We start from the raw sequence: 16,396 nt of genomic DNA, 5'->3' as shown, positions 1-16,396 counted from the left end.
TAAAACAATAGCACACTTCAAGTAACAGTAATAAGCAAACTAAAAATACTGATGTTTTTACAAAATATTTAGAAAGATTGTAAGAGGCCTATGATTAGGGCAGTTACTAGTAGTGCCCTCTGGATCAGGGAAGCTGTACTCATGGCTTCTCAGCTGTAGGGTTGCCAACAGAAGACAAGCCCAAAGACCACACTGTTCGAGTGTTTGACTTTCCCGGGTGGATGAATGATATTTTATAGGTCTCCACCTCTGGATGAAGATTTATAGATCTTCAAGGCTACTGAAGGAGGGAGAATTTGTTTTCTCCAGGAGTAAGCCCCCCATGATGCAGTATCCAATCTCAAGTGGTGAGCTCTACACACATGTAATAAAAGCAGCACTAAACAGGCTGTGGGCGTTATACACAGGCAACAATGATAATTGTAAAAGAGGAGGTAATGGATTGCAGAAGGAGTGGTGGTAGTGGTGGTGGGGGGTGGGGGGTCATGGGGAGAGTGTGGTGGGGGAAGGGGAAGTAGAAATGGTCCGAATACAGTACTCATGTGTGAAGTTATAAGCAAATAAAAATAAAAAATGTTTTTGTGAAAGATATGTTTTCCCAAATCGGTAAGAAAATGTTGGTATTACACTTTTCAGGTCTTAGCAGTATCTAACTTAATAGAAAATAAATTCTTTTCTCTATTTTCCCATGGATTTATTACAGTATGTTGTTTGGTTAAAATATGAAAGGAAATTCTGGCTTTATGAAGTTGCTTAAATGGAAAAATGTGAGAACCATAGAGACATCTTCAAAAGGTCTTAGAGGTTCCTAGTATCTTTGCAGCTTAAATATTTCATGAAAGAAGTAAGAAAGGAAAAATATACTATATCTCTATATATCTGTATCTTTATGTCTCGATGTATGTATATATATATGTATGTATGTATGTATCTATCTATCTATCTATCTATGATTGAAATGGGGTATTCATTGTGAACTTTTAAAAAATTTCCTCTAATTCATTAATTTTTTTGTTGTACAAAAAGCCACTATGATTTTTGAGGCAGTGCCCCAGGTCACCTTGTCACCATGCCAAAATCAGAACAAATAACAAACTTCCATGAGGATGGGAAAAGTTTCAAAGATCTGGTCAAATGTTTTGGCATAATTCATAAAACAGTGGGGCATATGCCATGCCATATACCTAGCTTTAGTCAAATGATATTTTCTCTGTGTTTAAAAAAATATCAAGACTTCTGTATAAATGGCTCTTCCTCAAAAGTGGCCTCTTACTCCCTGATGACCTGGGCAAGAATTTCTCAGAAGTCAAGGCTGGGTGGGGAGTGGCACTTCCTAAGGTTTGGAATAGAAAAAAAAAACCCCTTGACTTCTAACAGATTCATTCAAAAAGGAATGAATTGAAGTTGTTCTTGCCAAAAGTTGCACAAAGTTCATTACAATTTCTTAATTAAGAGTAACACAGGGGTGAAGAAGGTGAAGGTTAGGCCTGGTTTTAAAGCTTTGAGACACCACCCAACATGACTCTGATGAGAAGTTGAGATGCAGTAAAGCCTCCCTGATGCTTACATATCATAGAGATAAGTGATTTTAAGTTGCCAGCGTGTGATAATTAAATTATAACTATATAGAATGATTTTGAACAGAAGAACATAGCCAAGGGAAGATAATTATACCCAACCTTCTCTAAGCTCCACTGTTGGTACCGACTGGTCTTTTTTGCATTTTTATTTTTAAAATTGTTAATAAAAAGGCAACTTACAAGAATTCACCGTTCTCTTTACTTGAATACATGATACTTTTCTTTGTAATAAACTTTAGAAACTGCTTTTTAAAGAAACTAACAAAGTTATAGTATAATTTTTGAGCAGGATATTATCCTGTGTCTATGAATAATGACTTTAAAGGTTGTTACAAGTGACTTGCATGGGACAAAGGGGAACAAATGTCCAGGAAGCCTTAGATCCTCCAAGGAAACTGTGTCCCCATTTCCTTCCTCCTCCCATTCTGAGGGATGTGAAGGGAAGTTTGTGCTGTTCTCCTGGGAGAATAATTCTGTCATTTCCATTAGGAAGATGATTTATTGAAGGTACTTCCTTTTTTTTTTTTTTTCAGAATTGGATCCAAAAAGGAAAAAAAAAAATCATGGCAACGTGACGGTGTTCTTCCTTTGCAAAACCCTTCTGTGTTAACATTGTTATAATTTGTCTTTAATTTGCGTCACAGACACCTCCCGATCCCTGCTGTAACCTTATCTAGTAACACGGCAGTTACTACTGTGCACTGGTTGTTTGCAGGAGTTTGAGGGTGAAGTACAGGGGGACACAGCTCCCCAGTTTCTCACTAGAGATCATTTAGTCTGTAATAGATACACCCTAGGGCCATCTCGAGGTAGCCCGAGGCTGAGGAGTTTGGGACTCAGTTGTTAAAAGTGAATTTGACTGCAGCTGGAAAATAATTTTTTAAGAAGGCGTATGGCGAAACATTTTGTTTTCACTTACCGGTACTTTTGCAAGCCTTCTTTAGTCCTCATGGAACTTCAGGGAACTTCTGACAGTTCAGTGAGTCTTTTAAACACCACGTGTCTGCATCCCGACAGGGGCCAGTTTCCTCAAACCTACAGCAGGCCATTGCTGGTTTCTTTACTCCGGAGTTATTCACACCTTGTCCTCAAGAAAAGTAGATTTGTAGTCAGCAACCTGGTTACGGAGCGGCTTGGGTCGTGCTAAAACACGGATACTTCCTTCAAAAAACATTAATGTGGCGTGGAGGAAGCGCACCACAGAGAGGAAGGAGGTTCAAGTTCTCATCTTGGACTCGTTCCGAAGCAGTCACGTGACATTAAGCCACTACTAGCCCAGCTCTGTATTGCCAGTGAGGCATTTTAGACAGCTCGCTCTAAAGATTTTAGATAGCAGCAAACAGTTCATAGACTGCCCCAACTACCTGGATGAAAACGTCTTACCACAGATCCGAAGTTAAAGTAGCTGTGATTTGGTTTTGGCTCAGCGAGAGTCAAGTAGTTTAACGGATGCGTGTACGGGTTTTCACCACTCTCTGAGAGATGGGATGGACACCGTTTCGTTTTTAGGAAATTTCAGCCATGCATGGCCTTTAGCACTGAAAAAGACTGAATTCTCAACCCATGTAGGCTTCTTTTCAGCTCTCTGACCTCAAGTAAGTTATTTCAGCCCTTTGCAAATTTTCTCATTTGCAAATTAAGAGGCTGGAGGAGATCAACGTTTCTCTAATGTGGACCCACGGTTGAGTTTGGGGAAAGAGTAAAGATAAACAACGGTCTGTCCTGCCTCATCTCTGATGCTTTCTACAGAATCAGTCACAGACATTGGTCGAGGACCTCCAATCCGGCACAGGCTTGTCTGTGGTAGGGAACTGTATTACAATCAGTGCCTGGTCAGCCTGTCACTGACCAGTCTGAATAAATACCAGCTGTAGCCACGCTAGATTCTGGAGGGCGACGGAGAGCTTGGGTATCAAGTCTGTGTGTGTTCACTGGTAGATTCAGAAATACATGGCAATGTTTTCACAATGACTTGACTCTAGGTACCTGTATAAACTCATTATTGAGCCTTCTGAAGTGGTCTCTCAAAGTGTCATAGGACAATAACAGCTACAACAATCCTAGGGACATTACCATGTCTGGTTCATACAGTTTCGGAGGATCAAGTCCAGTGTGCTGTGCGTGTTAGGCAAATACTCTACCAGTTAGGCTACATCTCACACTGAGAAGTAGATTCTTTTCATCCCAAATGCTGCCCTCCTCCTGGTCCTCGTCTCACAGAGTCCTTGCCCCCTTCCCTGCCTTTGCCTCTGAGAGGGTGCAGCCCCTCTGGGTGTCACCCCCCCCTAGTGCACAAAGTCTCTGCAAGATTAGGTAATCCTCTCCCTCTGTTACATATCTGCTGGGGTCTCCGTCTTACCTGTGAATGCCCTTTGGTTGGTGGCTCAGTCTCTGAGAGCTCCCAGGGTCCAGGTTAGTTGGCACTGTCACCTTCCTGTGGGGTTCTCATTCCCTTCAGGGCCTTTAATCCTTCCCTCAGCTCATCCCAACTCTTCTATAAGGGTCTCCGACCTCTAATCAATGTTAGGCTGTGGGTATCTGCATCTGTTTTGGTCAATTGCTGGGTAAAGCCCCTCAGAGAACAACCATGCTAGGCTCCTGTCTGTAAGCCTAATAGACTGTTATTAATAGACTCATGGATTGGTGCTTGTCAAGGGATGGGTAGAAGTGGCTTTCAAAAAAAAAAGAAAACAAAAACAAAAACAAAAAACAAAACAAAAACAAAACCAAAACAAAAACAAAAAACAAAAAGAAGAAACAGGAAGAGGAGAAGTGACTCCTTTCATTCCTCCTTTTCTTCCTCTATTTCTTTTTTTAGACAGTCCTCAACAAGTGATGCTTAAAACATAGCTTCTTCAACATTTCTTGGGAAGGGGATTTTGATATGAAACATATATTAAAGCATAATACCTTTTGAGAAATACTGAACTGAAGTTCTCCCTAACTCTAAAATTCTAGAAGTACTTCAATACTCTCACTTTTCTTGTTTGCAATATTTCCCAAACTTAATTCTAACAAAAATTGGACTCATTGTATGTCTTTGAAGTGTCAAAACTTGAAAATTGTCATTAGAGATTTCATTTTAAATCAAAGGATATTAAATTAGCAGTAAATTAAGAAGAATCCACAATTCAATGTGTTTTGTATGAGTTCAAAGATTCTTTTAAATAGTTTGTGTATATTTTATAACTATTTTTATTGTGTTCTAGTTGGGCTCAAGCATTTTTCCTTATTCTCTTTGAAACAACGAGGAAAAGAGACAAAGTTATAGAACTCCGATTTCATCTGGACTCTATAAAGTTGAAGTATTTTTTTCTGATTTGAATAAAATACAAATAGCTGTTATTATCTTATACGTTCAAATTTTTAGTTTGGACTTCCTGTTTATTTTATGGTTTCCAGCCCATTGAGTATGTTTGATTTCTTTCTACTTGCTTGCTTTCTGTTGAAATGATTTATGGCTCCAACAATTATATTAGTGGAAAAACATGGAAAAGTGGAGAAATGAAAACTTCTATTTTTATAATAGGATGGCTTTTTTTAATACTTCAAAAAACTTCAGATTTCATGATTTTCCATTTCTGGTGAGATGTTTGAATAGCTATGGGTCTCAGATTTTCAGGCGAGCCTCAGCCTAACTTCTTTGCCATATTTACTTAAAAAATTACCTTTCAAATATTTAAAATTAAATGGAAGTTTAAGAAATTATGCTTAAAATTGTGTGTGTGTATGTGTGTGTGTGTGTGTGTGTGTGTGTGTGTGTGTGTGCACGCGTGCATGTGTGCTTGTAATAGAAATAACATTTGTGGATCAGAGAGATGAGATGGCTCAGTGAGTGAAGTTGCCTGTTGCCAAGACTGATTATCTGATTTCTATCCCAGGAACCCACATGGTAGAAGGGAAGAACTGGTTCTTACACGTTGTCCTCTGATCCCACAGGTACATCATGGCACAAACTTGCCTGTACATATACATGTACCCCGTTAAATAGTCAACATTATTAAAAATTAACAAAAGAAATATCTCTTGCACAAGACTCAAATGTATTTGTCATTTTAGTGGAATTTTAGAATGAAGATTTACTTTATGGTAGAAATTTCTTGATAAAGTTTTCATGTTGATTGGATGAAACTTAAATATGAGGGGGGTGTTTTGTGGTGGTGGTGGTAATGGTTGTCTTGTTTGTGGTGTGTGCTTGTGTGTGTGTGTGTGTGTGTGTTTGTGGTGTATGTGTGTGTGTGTATGTGTGTGTTGGGATGTGAGAGTCAACAGGATTGGAAATTGGTTCTCTATACTGCAATGTGGGTCAGCTTTGGTTATATTTATCTTTTGTGTCTACCTTCTTTTTTTTTTTTTTTTTTTTTTTACAACAGGATCCAGTTTATTCTCCTTGGCAAGGTGGTCCTGAGAGTGGCCAGTGCCACCCTGCTCTGAGCAGAGACTGGGAGGGCATGAGGGCCATTTAAAGCCAATGGCGGGAGAGGCAGGAGGGCCTATAGCCCCTGGAATGTGGTGAAGCCAGGCGGAAGCTGAAAGGCAGCTTTGGTAGGCCAGGCCAGGACGCCCTTGCTATAGGGAGTGGAAGGACTGTGACCTGACCATGGCTCCAAGACCATGGACCAGGGCACATAGGACCCCATGAGGTGGGGCACAGGGTCACATGATATAGAACATGAAACAGGCACATGGCTCACAGGCAAGCACATGGGTAAGTTAGCACATCTTCACCGGTCAAAGAGACACCCAGCCACGGCCAGGCTGGACACAGATACAATAGTAGTGTTACACATAGACCACATGGGAGTACAGAACTAAGGAACACATGACAGTCTCACTATGACACACCAGGCCACAGAACTTGAGGGACAAAGGAGGGGGCCCTTTGGCACTACTGCACTGGAATCATCAGAGTAGGTGGTGAGGGTCTGGCCTGGAGGAGCTGGGACACCCCACTGTACCCTCCAGGGTTAGTCTGTCTGCCACACTTTATTAAGCAGCTTCACCACTTCATCATAGATGACGAATATGATGGCCACGTCCAGGCAGACTCGGCCCAGCGGGGAACGGTGCCCTTGTAGAATGCCTTGGGCCCTCATTCTTCAGGATCTGCATGCCACAGTCCAGCGTGTTCCCGTATTTGTGTGCCTCCAGGCCCTGTATCCTAGTCTGGATCACATCCAAGGATGTGTTTCCAAAGACACTGGCAGCACCCGCAACAGCTCCAAAGATCCCCGTGATCAGTGGGTTCATAGGTTTGTTGTGGTTGTCTCCTTGGTACCAGTTGCGTAGGGAGGTCGCGACGAAGAATCGGATGGGTTGGTTTGAGCCCTGCTTTAGTACAGTAGCTGTGAGGCCTTGGTATGTCTCCTTTAGCCCTTGTTCCAGAATAATCTCTCTAACCCCGTGGAAAAATCCTCCGTACTTGGGGTTAGAGGAAGTCTGGTCATGGCTGAATTTCACCTTGATGGTCCCCATGGGGCACATGGCTATCACTGCTTCTGCCTTCATGTTGTTGCTGAGGAACTCGAACATCTCAAACCTGACAGCCGCCTTGGGGATGGAGCCATAAAGCAAGGAGCTGAGGCCGCGGTACAGGCCCAGGATGCAGCCTCGGTACAGGCCCAGGATGGCAGCCGACAGTTCGTCGCACGCAGTCCCAGATGCCCCGGTACCGAGGCGGACTCGAGCTTTCATCTAGCTGCAGTTGAGTCTTCACGTATTCAGTCGGGAAGGTGATGCAGATTTCGATGCCTCCAGCCAGGCCACCTGCTAGGATCGCCTTCCCTGGGTGTGTCAGTTGGCTTTCCCAGACCCAGGCGAGGCAGAGGTCAGAGCGCGGGGTGCGCGAGGCGCAGCCATGGCGGGCAGGAGGAGGGCGCTTGGAATCAACTTCTGGTCGAGCCTCCTCGAGTGAGGGACACTCCGGAAGGGCGGGAAGGGCGGAGGCTACTGAGACCGCGACGGGTTCTGGTCCAGGTCCTGGTTCCTTTCCTGCAGTGTGACTGTTCACTTGAATCGATTAAATTTCCTGTCATGCTCACTGCTGTCCCCTTTGTTTTGCTACTTTCTTCCTGAAGCAGAGGTGATGAAAAGTTCAGACTGTTGTCCTTGTAGTACTTTGAAAGCCTACTTAGGGAACTTTTGATATTTAAGGAGACAGAATGGAAAATATAAACTGGATGTTTTCATATACAATATTTTTGACTATGGCAGAAATCGTGTAGCTCCTACGGCTCAGTTGCCAATTTAACGCATGAACTTTCTCCTTAGCCTCACCAGCATAATAATGGTGCCTTCTAACTCATGCCTGGATATTTCTAGTGTTGGAGACTCAAAGTTTCCAAAAGGTCTACTAGAAATATCCTTTAGTGAGATTAAAGTGTGTTTTCTGTCATTTATAGCAGCTGTTGGTCATTGTGTGTGCAGCTCTCTCTGTCTCTGTCTCTCTGTCTCTCTGTCTCTCTGTCTCTCTCTCTCTCTCTGTGTGTGTGTGTGTGTGTACACAGACAGTTGTATTGTGTATCCAGAACCATTTCTGTGGTTCAGCCTTGAAGTGTTTGATGACATTGAGTGTGTTCATCTGTTCTCATTTTCAGGCTAAATAACTTCAAATCCTTTCAGTTATTCCTTACGGTCAATGACGTTAGCTGAGATTTTGAGTGCTGTCACATACATCGTTTCAACTGATTCTCAGGACAACCTGTCAGACATGTAAGGGTTTGTGGAATGCTGCATTCACATTGAGGAAATTGAGGGGCAGCAATTGCTCAGGGGCGCTGATAATTACATATTTTTTATAACCTTTTCATGGCCATCTCTTCTTTTAAGTTTTAATATTTGAAAGAAAGGAAGGGGTTTTAGCTTAAGCATAATTTGATGTAATGCAATTTTACTAAATTCAATTTAAAGTGCCTTAATATTTAACCAAGCACACACATACCTTAGTTTTGAAGGCCTTAGTTTTTAACTTGTGACATGTAAGGTAAGGACAGGAGAGAAATAATTAATTTTAGCTATTTTGTGTTTGTTAAAACATGAAGATTAGATCTTCATGCAGCTAGAAAAAAATTCTAAGTTCATTTGAAAAACTATTTATACCATTTCCTTAAGTATATCTGTTCTTCCTCCCACTCTTTCTAATTTCTACAGTTTTTATTTGTGTTGCTCTTTTCTCTCCATTGGTTATTCTGAATAATTTACTAATGAGCTCAGAAATTTCCCAGTCACTTATTTAGGATCAAATACCAAAAGGATACTGCCTCTTTTTAAGTCAAACTGCACTTTCTCATGGGAAACGCACCTCCACCTGAGAGGTGCAGTCTCATTTGTGTACTTTGCCTTCTAAATGTTACCTTTCACGCTGTAATGAATTCAAGAGGAAGCCCTACCCTTTCCTCTAAATGACTCATGAGGTAATGCCTGACAGATTAACACTACTGAATGACTAATAGGCCTCTTTCTTGCTGGTAAGTTTCTATGCATTTCATCACATTCACTGGAATGGACACACCACAGGCTACAAGGCTCCTTCTAAAAATAGAATGTGTGGAAAGGATTGCTTCAAGATTCAGAAATCTCATTCAAATAAAGTTATTAGGTTGGGGTATAAATACCAGGACGAATGATGCCATACTTGAATGCTTAAGCGATAATATTACGTGTGGGTAGTGCCAAAAATTTAGGTCATTAACATCATTATAAAAGTATTCAAAACATATATCAAAATACGCAATGTCTCTATGAGCTATCTGATAGGAAACAGAAGCTACAACCCTATTTATAAAACAAAACCAGTTGCAGAAACATCGGTTACCTCGACATATCATTTTTTAAAAATGTTTCAACTAATTTTTGTGTGATGCTATACGTTGTATATTGTCCATGTTCACCCACCTCCCATATCTTATGGAAGAACCCCACATTCCAGGCCCACACAACTTTGTGTCCTTATGCATTTTTTCTTTTTTAAAGTCAAAATCTACTAAGTCCCATTAGTGCTGCCTAAATACTTTTGGGGAAATGGTCACCCACTGGAGTGTGTTAGACTTACCATGAGCCACGCTCTTAGAGAAAACTCTCTCTCTGTCTCTCTCTATCTCTCTGTCTCTCTATCTCTTTCTCTTTCTGTCTTTGTCTCTGCTCTTTCTGTCTTCATCTCTGTTCCTGTCTGTCTGTCTGTCTGTCTGTCTGTCTGTCTTTCTCCTACCCTTTGTCAATCACTTCTTTGTTCTGGGACTTTTCTGTCTTCACCTAGTGCAGTCACCTAATGACACCTGTGACACCTAATGCTGTCACAACCACCGTGAAGTCATGCACACAATTACCCTTTTCTGTCTAGAAACACCGTTTTGTAGTCATCTACTGCTTCCGCCTCTTACAATCTTGCAGCCTCCTCTTTTGAGAGGATCCCCGATTCTTTGGAGGACTATGTGATATAGATATTCCATTTTCTCTGAATGTTGCCCAGTTCCACATATTGATAAAAGAAGCTTCCCTGATGAGAGTTGAGAGATGAACTAATCTATGAGCATTAAAAACTGTAGTCAGGGGTGAGGCCCCATAAGCAGAATAATATTAGTAAGTTCTTCCTCAGTCCCATGACCTATATAGCCACAGGTTTGTGCCCTCAGTAACTGTGCCAGGTATGAGCTCTGTTTTGTGGAATGGTGTCTTTAATACAATCAGAAAGCAACCGATCACTCCCAGTGCTTTCCCACCACCATCACACCAGTGAGCTTATCTCGCCCAGAAAATTTACAACTGGACTAGATCAATCATTACGTTTGTCTTCCAACAGCTTATATGGCTACTTCCCCACACTCTGAGGTGAGCCAGTGCAGATGAAGCAGCCATGCTAACACCAGCTTGGGTTATCCATGTTCTGTGGCTCAAGTGTATACTGTCTTCATCAATAAGGACTCACTTTTTTTTTAAAGGAAAGCAATCTTCTTTATTGTACACAGTAGAGAATATAATGCCTCAGCTCGGCAGGATATACACAGCCTTGTGCAGGGGAAATAGTTCAAATCTATTGGTAGGCTAAAGCCTTTCTGCACTGTAGACATCCACACTGGGGAAAAGAAACATACATGAAAGGGACCGCTCACCTTGACGGGGATGGCTCTCTGGGAGGTACAATGGTCCGGTGGGAATGCAAAGTGGCACTACTGTTGGGTGTCCCTTGATTGCACAACACCATCATAATAGGGGAGGGGCATCTCAGGCAACAGAAGATACTTCTCAATCATCCCAAAACAGCATAAATTCCTTTAAAAAAAACTAGAACAAACCCCAAACCAGTATAATTAAAGAGGAAAAACAAATAAAAAAGAACCCCCCCAAAATCTATATAGCATTTGCAACAAATAAATCTCTAGCCAGCTGGGGTAAAATATGCATGTATGTATAGAGTGTGTGTAGAATAGAAAAGCTATAAATATGCCGTGAAAGCATCCTGTCATTAGAGTGCAACAGGGGACAAAGGCAGTGGTTTTGCTTGTGTTCTTGGCTGTCCCTAAAGCTTGCCCTTTGAATTTTATCTGGAGAATCCAAGCCGTTTCTGGATTCGACACCCTCAAAGACAAATACCTTGACTGGGGAGTGGGGACAAGGAGAGACAGAAAAACCACCACGTGACTGGTGATTCTGATTCAATTCCTGGGAAGAGTTGGAAGTGGATTCTCCTTGCCATTGTGGCTGGTATGTGCAGAGTAGTATAGCAGTGCGTTCAGGTCAGCACCCATGAGAGCGAACTGAGTTATGACAATCTACATAGATCATGGACTCACTCTCAAGTAATAGGGTTAAACACTGTCTGATAGCACAGGCTTGCAACTCAACAAGCAAAGCTGGAGAATCATGAGTTTAATGCCAGCCCAATCAACTTAGGGAGGTCTTAACTGAAGCAGGCAGGCAGACAGACAGACAGACAGACAGACAGAGACAGACAGACAGACCTGAGGTGGGTGGTGGTACAAGGGGCTATGGGATGTATATCAGTGATAGAGTAGCTTGCTGAAATTACACGGAGCTGTAGGTTCAATCTCTAATAGAAGAACAAAGAAAAAAGAAAAGAAAAAAAGCCTGAGGCAAAGATGCATGGGTAACTGACTACTTCCTTTTTGGTTATTAATCTTTAAAATTACTAAATAATGAAGTAAAGTAAAAGGAGGCAGAAGACAATCATGGGACTAACAATGGGAAGGAAGAGGGTGACAGATGACGCTAATATTTCAGAGGAAAATAGTGATATAGGGATAACGATACAAAAATACAATAACAATATATGTTTCTTTAAATGTCTGTTTTTTTCTCCATCTTTATTAAATTGGGTATTTCTTATTTACATTTCATTTGTTATTACCTTTCCCGGTTTTCAAGCCAACATTCCCCTAACCCCTCCCCCTCCCCTTCTATATGGGTGTTCCCCTCCCCATTCTGTCCCATTACTGCTCTCCCCCCAACAATCAATTACCTATGACATTAGGGAAGGCAAAGAAACAATGCTGCTATAATACTAAAATATTTGAATCACTCATCCTCACGTATTCAATTTAAAAACATTCTAAAATCTATTTTATAAGTACAGGTGTTTTGTCTACCTGTATGTTCACACATCACATCCATGTCTAATGCCCTGTGGAGGCCAGGAGTTGGTGTTGGATCCCCTAGGACTGGAGTTACAGATGGTTTAAGCACCCATGTTGGTGTTAGCACACAGGTTCCTTCTAGAGCAAACAGTGCTATCAATGGCTGAATCATTCATACAGTCCCTCATTCTATGTTTTACACGAAATAGCTTGTTCTATTATTATATCCACTTGTTAATAACGTATGTAAGGAGACACAAAACATCTCATTATTTAGGAATTTGAGGGGCTTACTTCATGTTTTTCAGTCAAGAAAGAGTTACTTCAGTTTGAATACATGAGGTTCTAGTACTTTTGAGAAGAGAGGTCAAGTTGCATTTTGAATGTGCAGGAACCCAGTAAGAAGCCCAGACTTTGGGATGGTAACACATACACATGAGATGGCTATTCATACAGTCATGCTAAAGGACAACCTAAAATATAGTCAAATATTCACAAGAGGAAAACTGTACGTTTAGTTTTAATATTGTTTTCACAAAGTCCAGTTCTCTGAGGTGAATTGTGACTGTGCTTTTCAGTCCTCCACATTCCATCTTCTCCAGTTCGCCTACCCGGCTTAGATAGAGTCATTAGGTGATTTTCAAATTATTGTACTTATGATAAGTTACTTTCACTTAACTCTCCACAAATAAGCAGCAGTGGAGGAAGGAGGATTATATCCAGATATAAGATGTAACATTCAGAGTGTTCTGTCCCAAGATTGTATGAGTTATAGTGTCAGACAATTGCTGTTTATATTGGGCGGAAAATTTTGTATCCGAATTATACGAGATGACAATGTAGATATTCTTCTGTAAGGGAGTAAGAAGGTAAGGGGTGTGCCTGTTTCTCCTCAGTACATCTGGGAAATTATTTCTATTTATCAGGAAGGATTTGGAAATTTCTTTGAAAAGTTAAAAATTTCAGAGAATTAATTGGTTGCTAGTAGACGGTTCCCTGTTGAAACAATTGAAAACTACAGGAAACTGTTTTGAGCAAAGGGAAAACCCTACCTGTCTCCTCCCTTTTTATTAGGTACTTGGGAAGGGAGGGGACAGGAAGAGAAATGACAGGTATTCACAATATTTGCCAGAATGGAATATAAAACTGAACACTATGTTCACATCTGAGCATGGTTGGTAATGGTTCTACTACAGTTGACCTTTAGAGGAAGAGATAAGGAAAGTTGGATCAGTTAGCTCCTGGGCACTAAGGCCGAGTTCCCACACCTTTGTTCTGAAATGTGCCAACCAGAGCAGATTAACAAACAGTTGAAGGGAGCTCCGTCTTTGATTTCCTTTGAATATTAGTTATTTTATTTTCCTTCTCAAAATCATGATTTTATTTTTACATTTTTATTGTTTGTTCTTTGACCATTTAAGAAAAGGACGTGTATATAATGCATTCATATTATTCTCTCCACACATTCTCTCTTACCTCCTTTTCAACTCTAACACACACACACACACACACACACACAGACATATAGACACAGACACACACATAGGGCACACATACACGCACACAGATGCACACACAGACAAATAGAGACTCACAGGCACATAGACACACACACACATACACACGCACACACACACATAGGGCACACATACAGACACACACACAGATGCACACACAGACAAACAGAGACTCACAGGCACACAGACACACAGACATACACATAGACACATACACACTCATAAAGGCACACACACAGACACACACACAGACACTCACAGACAAACAGAGACACACAGACACACACACACACACACGTTCTTAATATCATTCTTGTCACTGAAGGATGACTTGGAAGTAGCCAAGCTGTATTATAAATCATACTCAGCTCAGAACCAACAGGTCCATGTGTAAGTCATATATTAACTTTGAGGATGTGACCTCATCTTTCTTTGCTGGATTCTTACCTATAGCATGGAGATGGTTGCTTTGTATGTATAAGAAAGCATTCTATGTATTTAATAAATTTATCTACTTGTAATAATTTGGGGGAAATGTAGGTTTATGTCATTATGCAGATGAAGGGAGATACAAGATAAAACGAGGCCTGTCATTGGACGAGAAGGAAGGGTAGGAGGGAACAGAGTTTTAGAGATGGAGAAGCAGAAAGGGGTAGAGGCAACATGGAGGCAGATGTAAACAATCCTTGCCATGTGTCTCTACATAGAAACAGGTTGTTATGAATATTTCTTAAGAGATGGATTTCTACCGGTCAATTTATCTTATCTAGGTGGGCGGTTTATATCTTTATCATTTGATTGAGAGTTTATTTTGTGGATGTATTGTGGATTGAGAATTTAACATGTAAATCTGACTGCTAAATTACAACTTATTGAGTCTTGATTTTACCGGGTCGTTAGGAGTTTATACCTTAACTACCAGGGGGCGGTTGTGGGGAATGTGGGCAGAGTCCATGGCAGGGAACCACAATAGGCCAGCCAATGCTGGACTTCTAGAGCTCTGATTTTACTGGTTGGCTGGAACCAGAGAGGTAGTGTCTAGTAGAGAACTGCCAGGAGAGATGTTAACCAGAGATAAATTATGGTTAGTTCCATGTGGCCCTCTGAGGCCGGAACTAACTCTAGGGACCAGTGTGGCAAGGGGCTATGCTGACACAGCCCATGGACCACCAGGATCTGAGAGTACTTGGGGCCAACGTGGAGCTGCTGAGATAAAAGTGCCCTGCAGTGCCATGTGGCCCAATGGTGCTGGTGTCAGCACAGGATAAAAAGTTAAGTTTTTTTTTTTTATTAATTACCGCAACAGAAAAATCCAAACAAAAAATGACATGAAACAACAGTTTGCTTATCTAAGAAGGGAGACAAAGACATCTTTGGCTCTCTGGAACTTTCTGAAGACAATGCCCATGATGAGAGTAGTGTTAGCAATTGTCATAAATCAGTTTCAATAGTTACAGACTGTATCTTAAGAAACATTACCATCATACTCACTACACTAGCCCTTTTGCTAGGGAAAACTTGAGTTTTCAATATGTGTTATGATAACTATGTATTTACGTCTATTCAGTTAGTATTTAATTTTTTGACAATACAGGACTATCTCTCTCTCATTGCTCTCCTCACTACTTGTAAATAATTTGGAACTCAAAGCGTGGGTTTATATTCCTCCTTGATTTTAAGATTTGCATTTGTTTCTATAAGAGGTTTAATCTGTCCAAAGTAATTCAAAGTGACTGAATGATTGGGGAAAGAGTGTGAGAAATCCAAAACCGTAATGGTAAGAGATTGAATACAAGTCACCTCAATGTGAAGGTAACTTACTGTCTTTATGAGTCTTTGGAGCCAAGGGCATGGTGGAGCCTGACATTGAGAGGCCCCCGTGGTTTATTCCCTAAAATGGGCCTTGCTTGTGTGAGGAAAGAGAATCTTCACTCTGGCATCTCCTGCCCTAGAGATAGCGGAATGGTTATGGACTATGGTAACAGAGACAATGGGGATAGTAAGACTGTCACGGGCAACAACTTAAAAATACAGGACCAGACAGAGGTAGCAGGAGTGTTGAGGAGATGGGCTATAGATGCCCCCTGGGTAGTGGTCCATAAATGCTGCTATGTCCAGCACACCAAGGACAGCTTCCTAACGAAAAAAAATTGTATGATCCAAAATGACAATAGTGTGAACTAGCAGAAGGTATTTGTGATAGTGAATGTTTTACAAATAGAATTGAAGTCATGGCAATGATTTGAAATATAGAATAGAATTTGTGAATATATTTAACCCAAAGTCAAATAGACTGTCAATTCAGACTTTGTTTATTTGGTTAAAACATAATTATATCGTTTTCCCTCTCCTCATCCTTCCTATATCTTCCATGTCTGCCTGGTCCTCCCATCCAGATTTATTCCCTTCCTTAGCTATTGTTGGTATAAATAAATACAAATAAATAAATGCATGTGCTAGCTGGTTTTGTGTGTCAACTTAACACGAGCTGGGGTTATCACAGAGAAAGGAGCCTCAGTTGAGGAAATGCCTCCATGAGATCCAGCTGTAAGGCATTTTCTCACTTAATGATCAAGTGGGGATGGCCCAGCCCATGGTGGGTGGTGCCGTCCCTGGGCTGGTGGTCCTGGGTTCTATAACAGAGCAAGCTGAGCAAGCCAGGGGAAGCAAGCCAGTAAGGAGCACCGCTCCATGGCCTCTGCATCAGCTC

At 41.2% G+C, this 16,396-nt stretch overlaps 1 pseudogene; it reads right to left on the bottom strand.

Annotated features, from left to right (window-relative positions):
* Positions 1 to 4,759: 4,759 nt before the first annotated feature.
* Positions 4,760 to 7,454, bottom strand: LOC134480964 (tricarboxylate transport protein, mitochondrial-like; annotated as a pseudogene).
* Positions 7,455 to 16,396: the final 8,942 nt, after the last annotated feature.

This window comes from Rattus norvegicus, chromosome 11 (assembly GCF_036323735.1).
Source record: "Rattus norvegicus strain BN/NHsdMcwi chromosome 11, GRCr8, whole genome shotgun sequence".
Taxonomy (NCBI): Eukaryota; Metazoa; Chordata; class Mammalia; order Rodentia; family Muridae; genus Rattus; species Rattus norvegicus.
The sequence above is the reverse complement of the archived record's forward strand: the minus strand, read 5'-3'. Positions and strand labels throughout refer to the sequence as shown.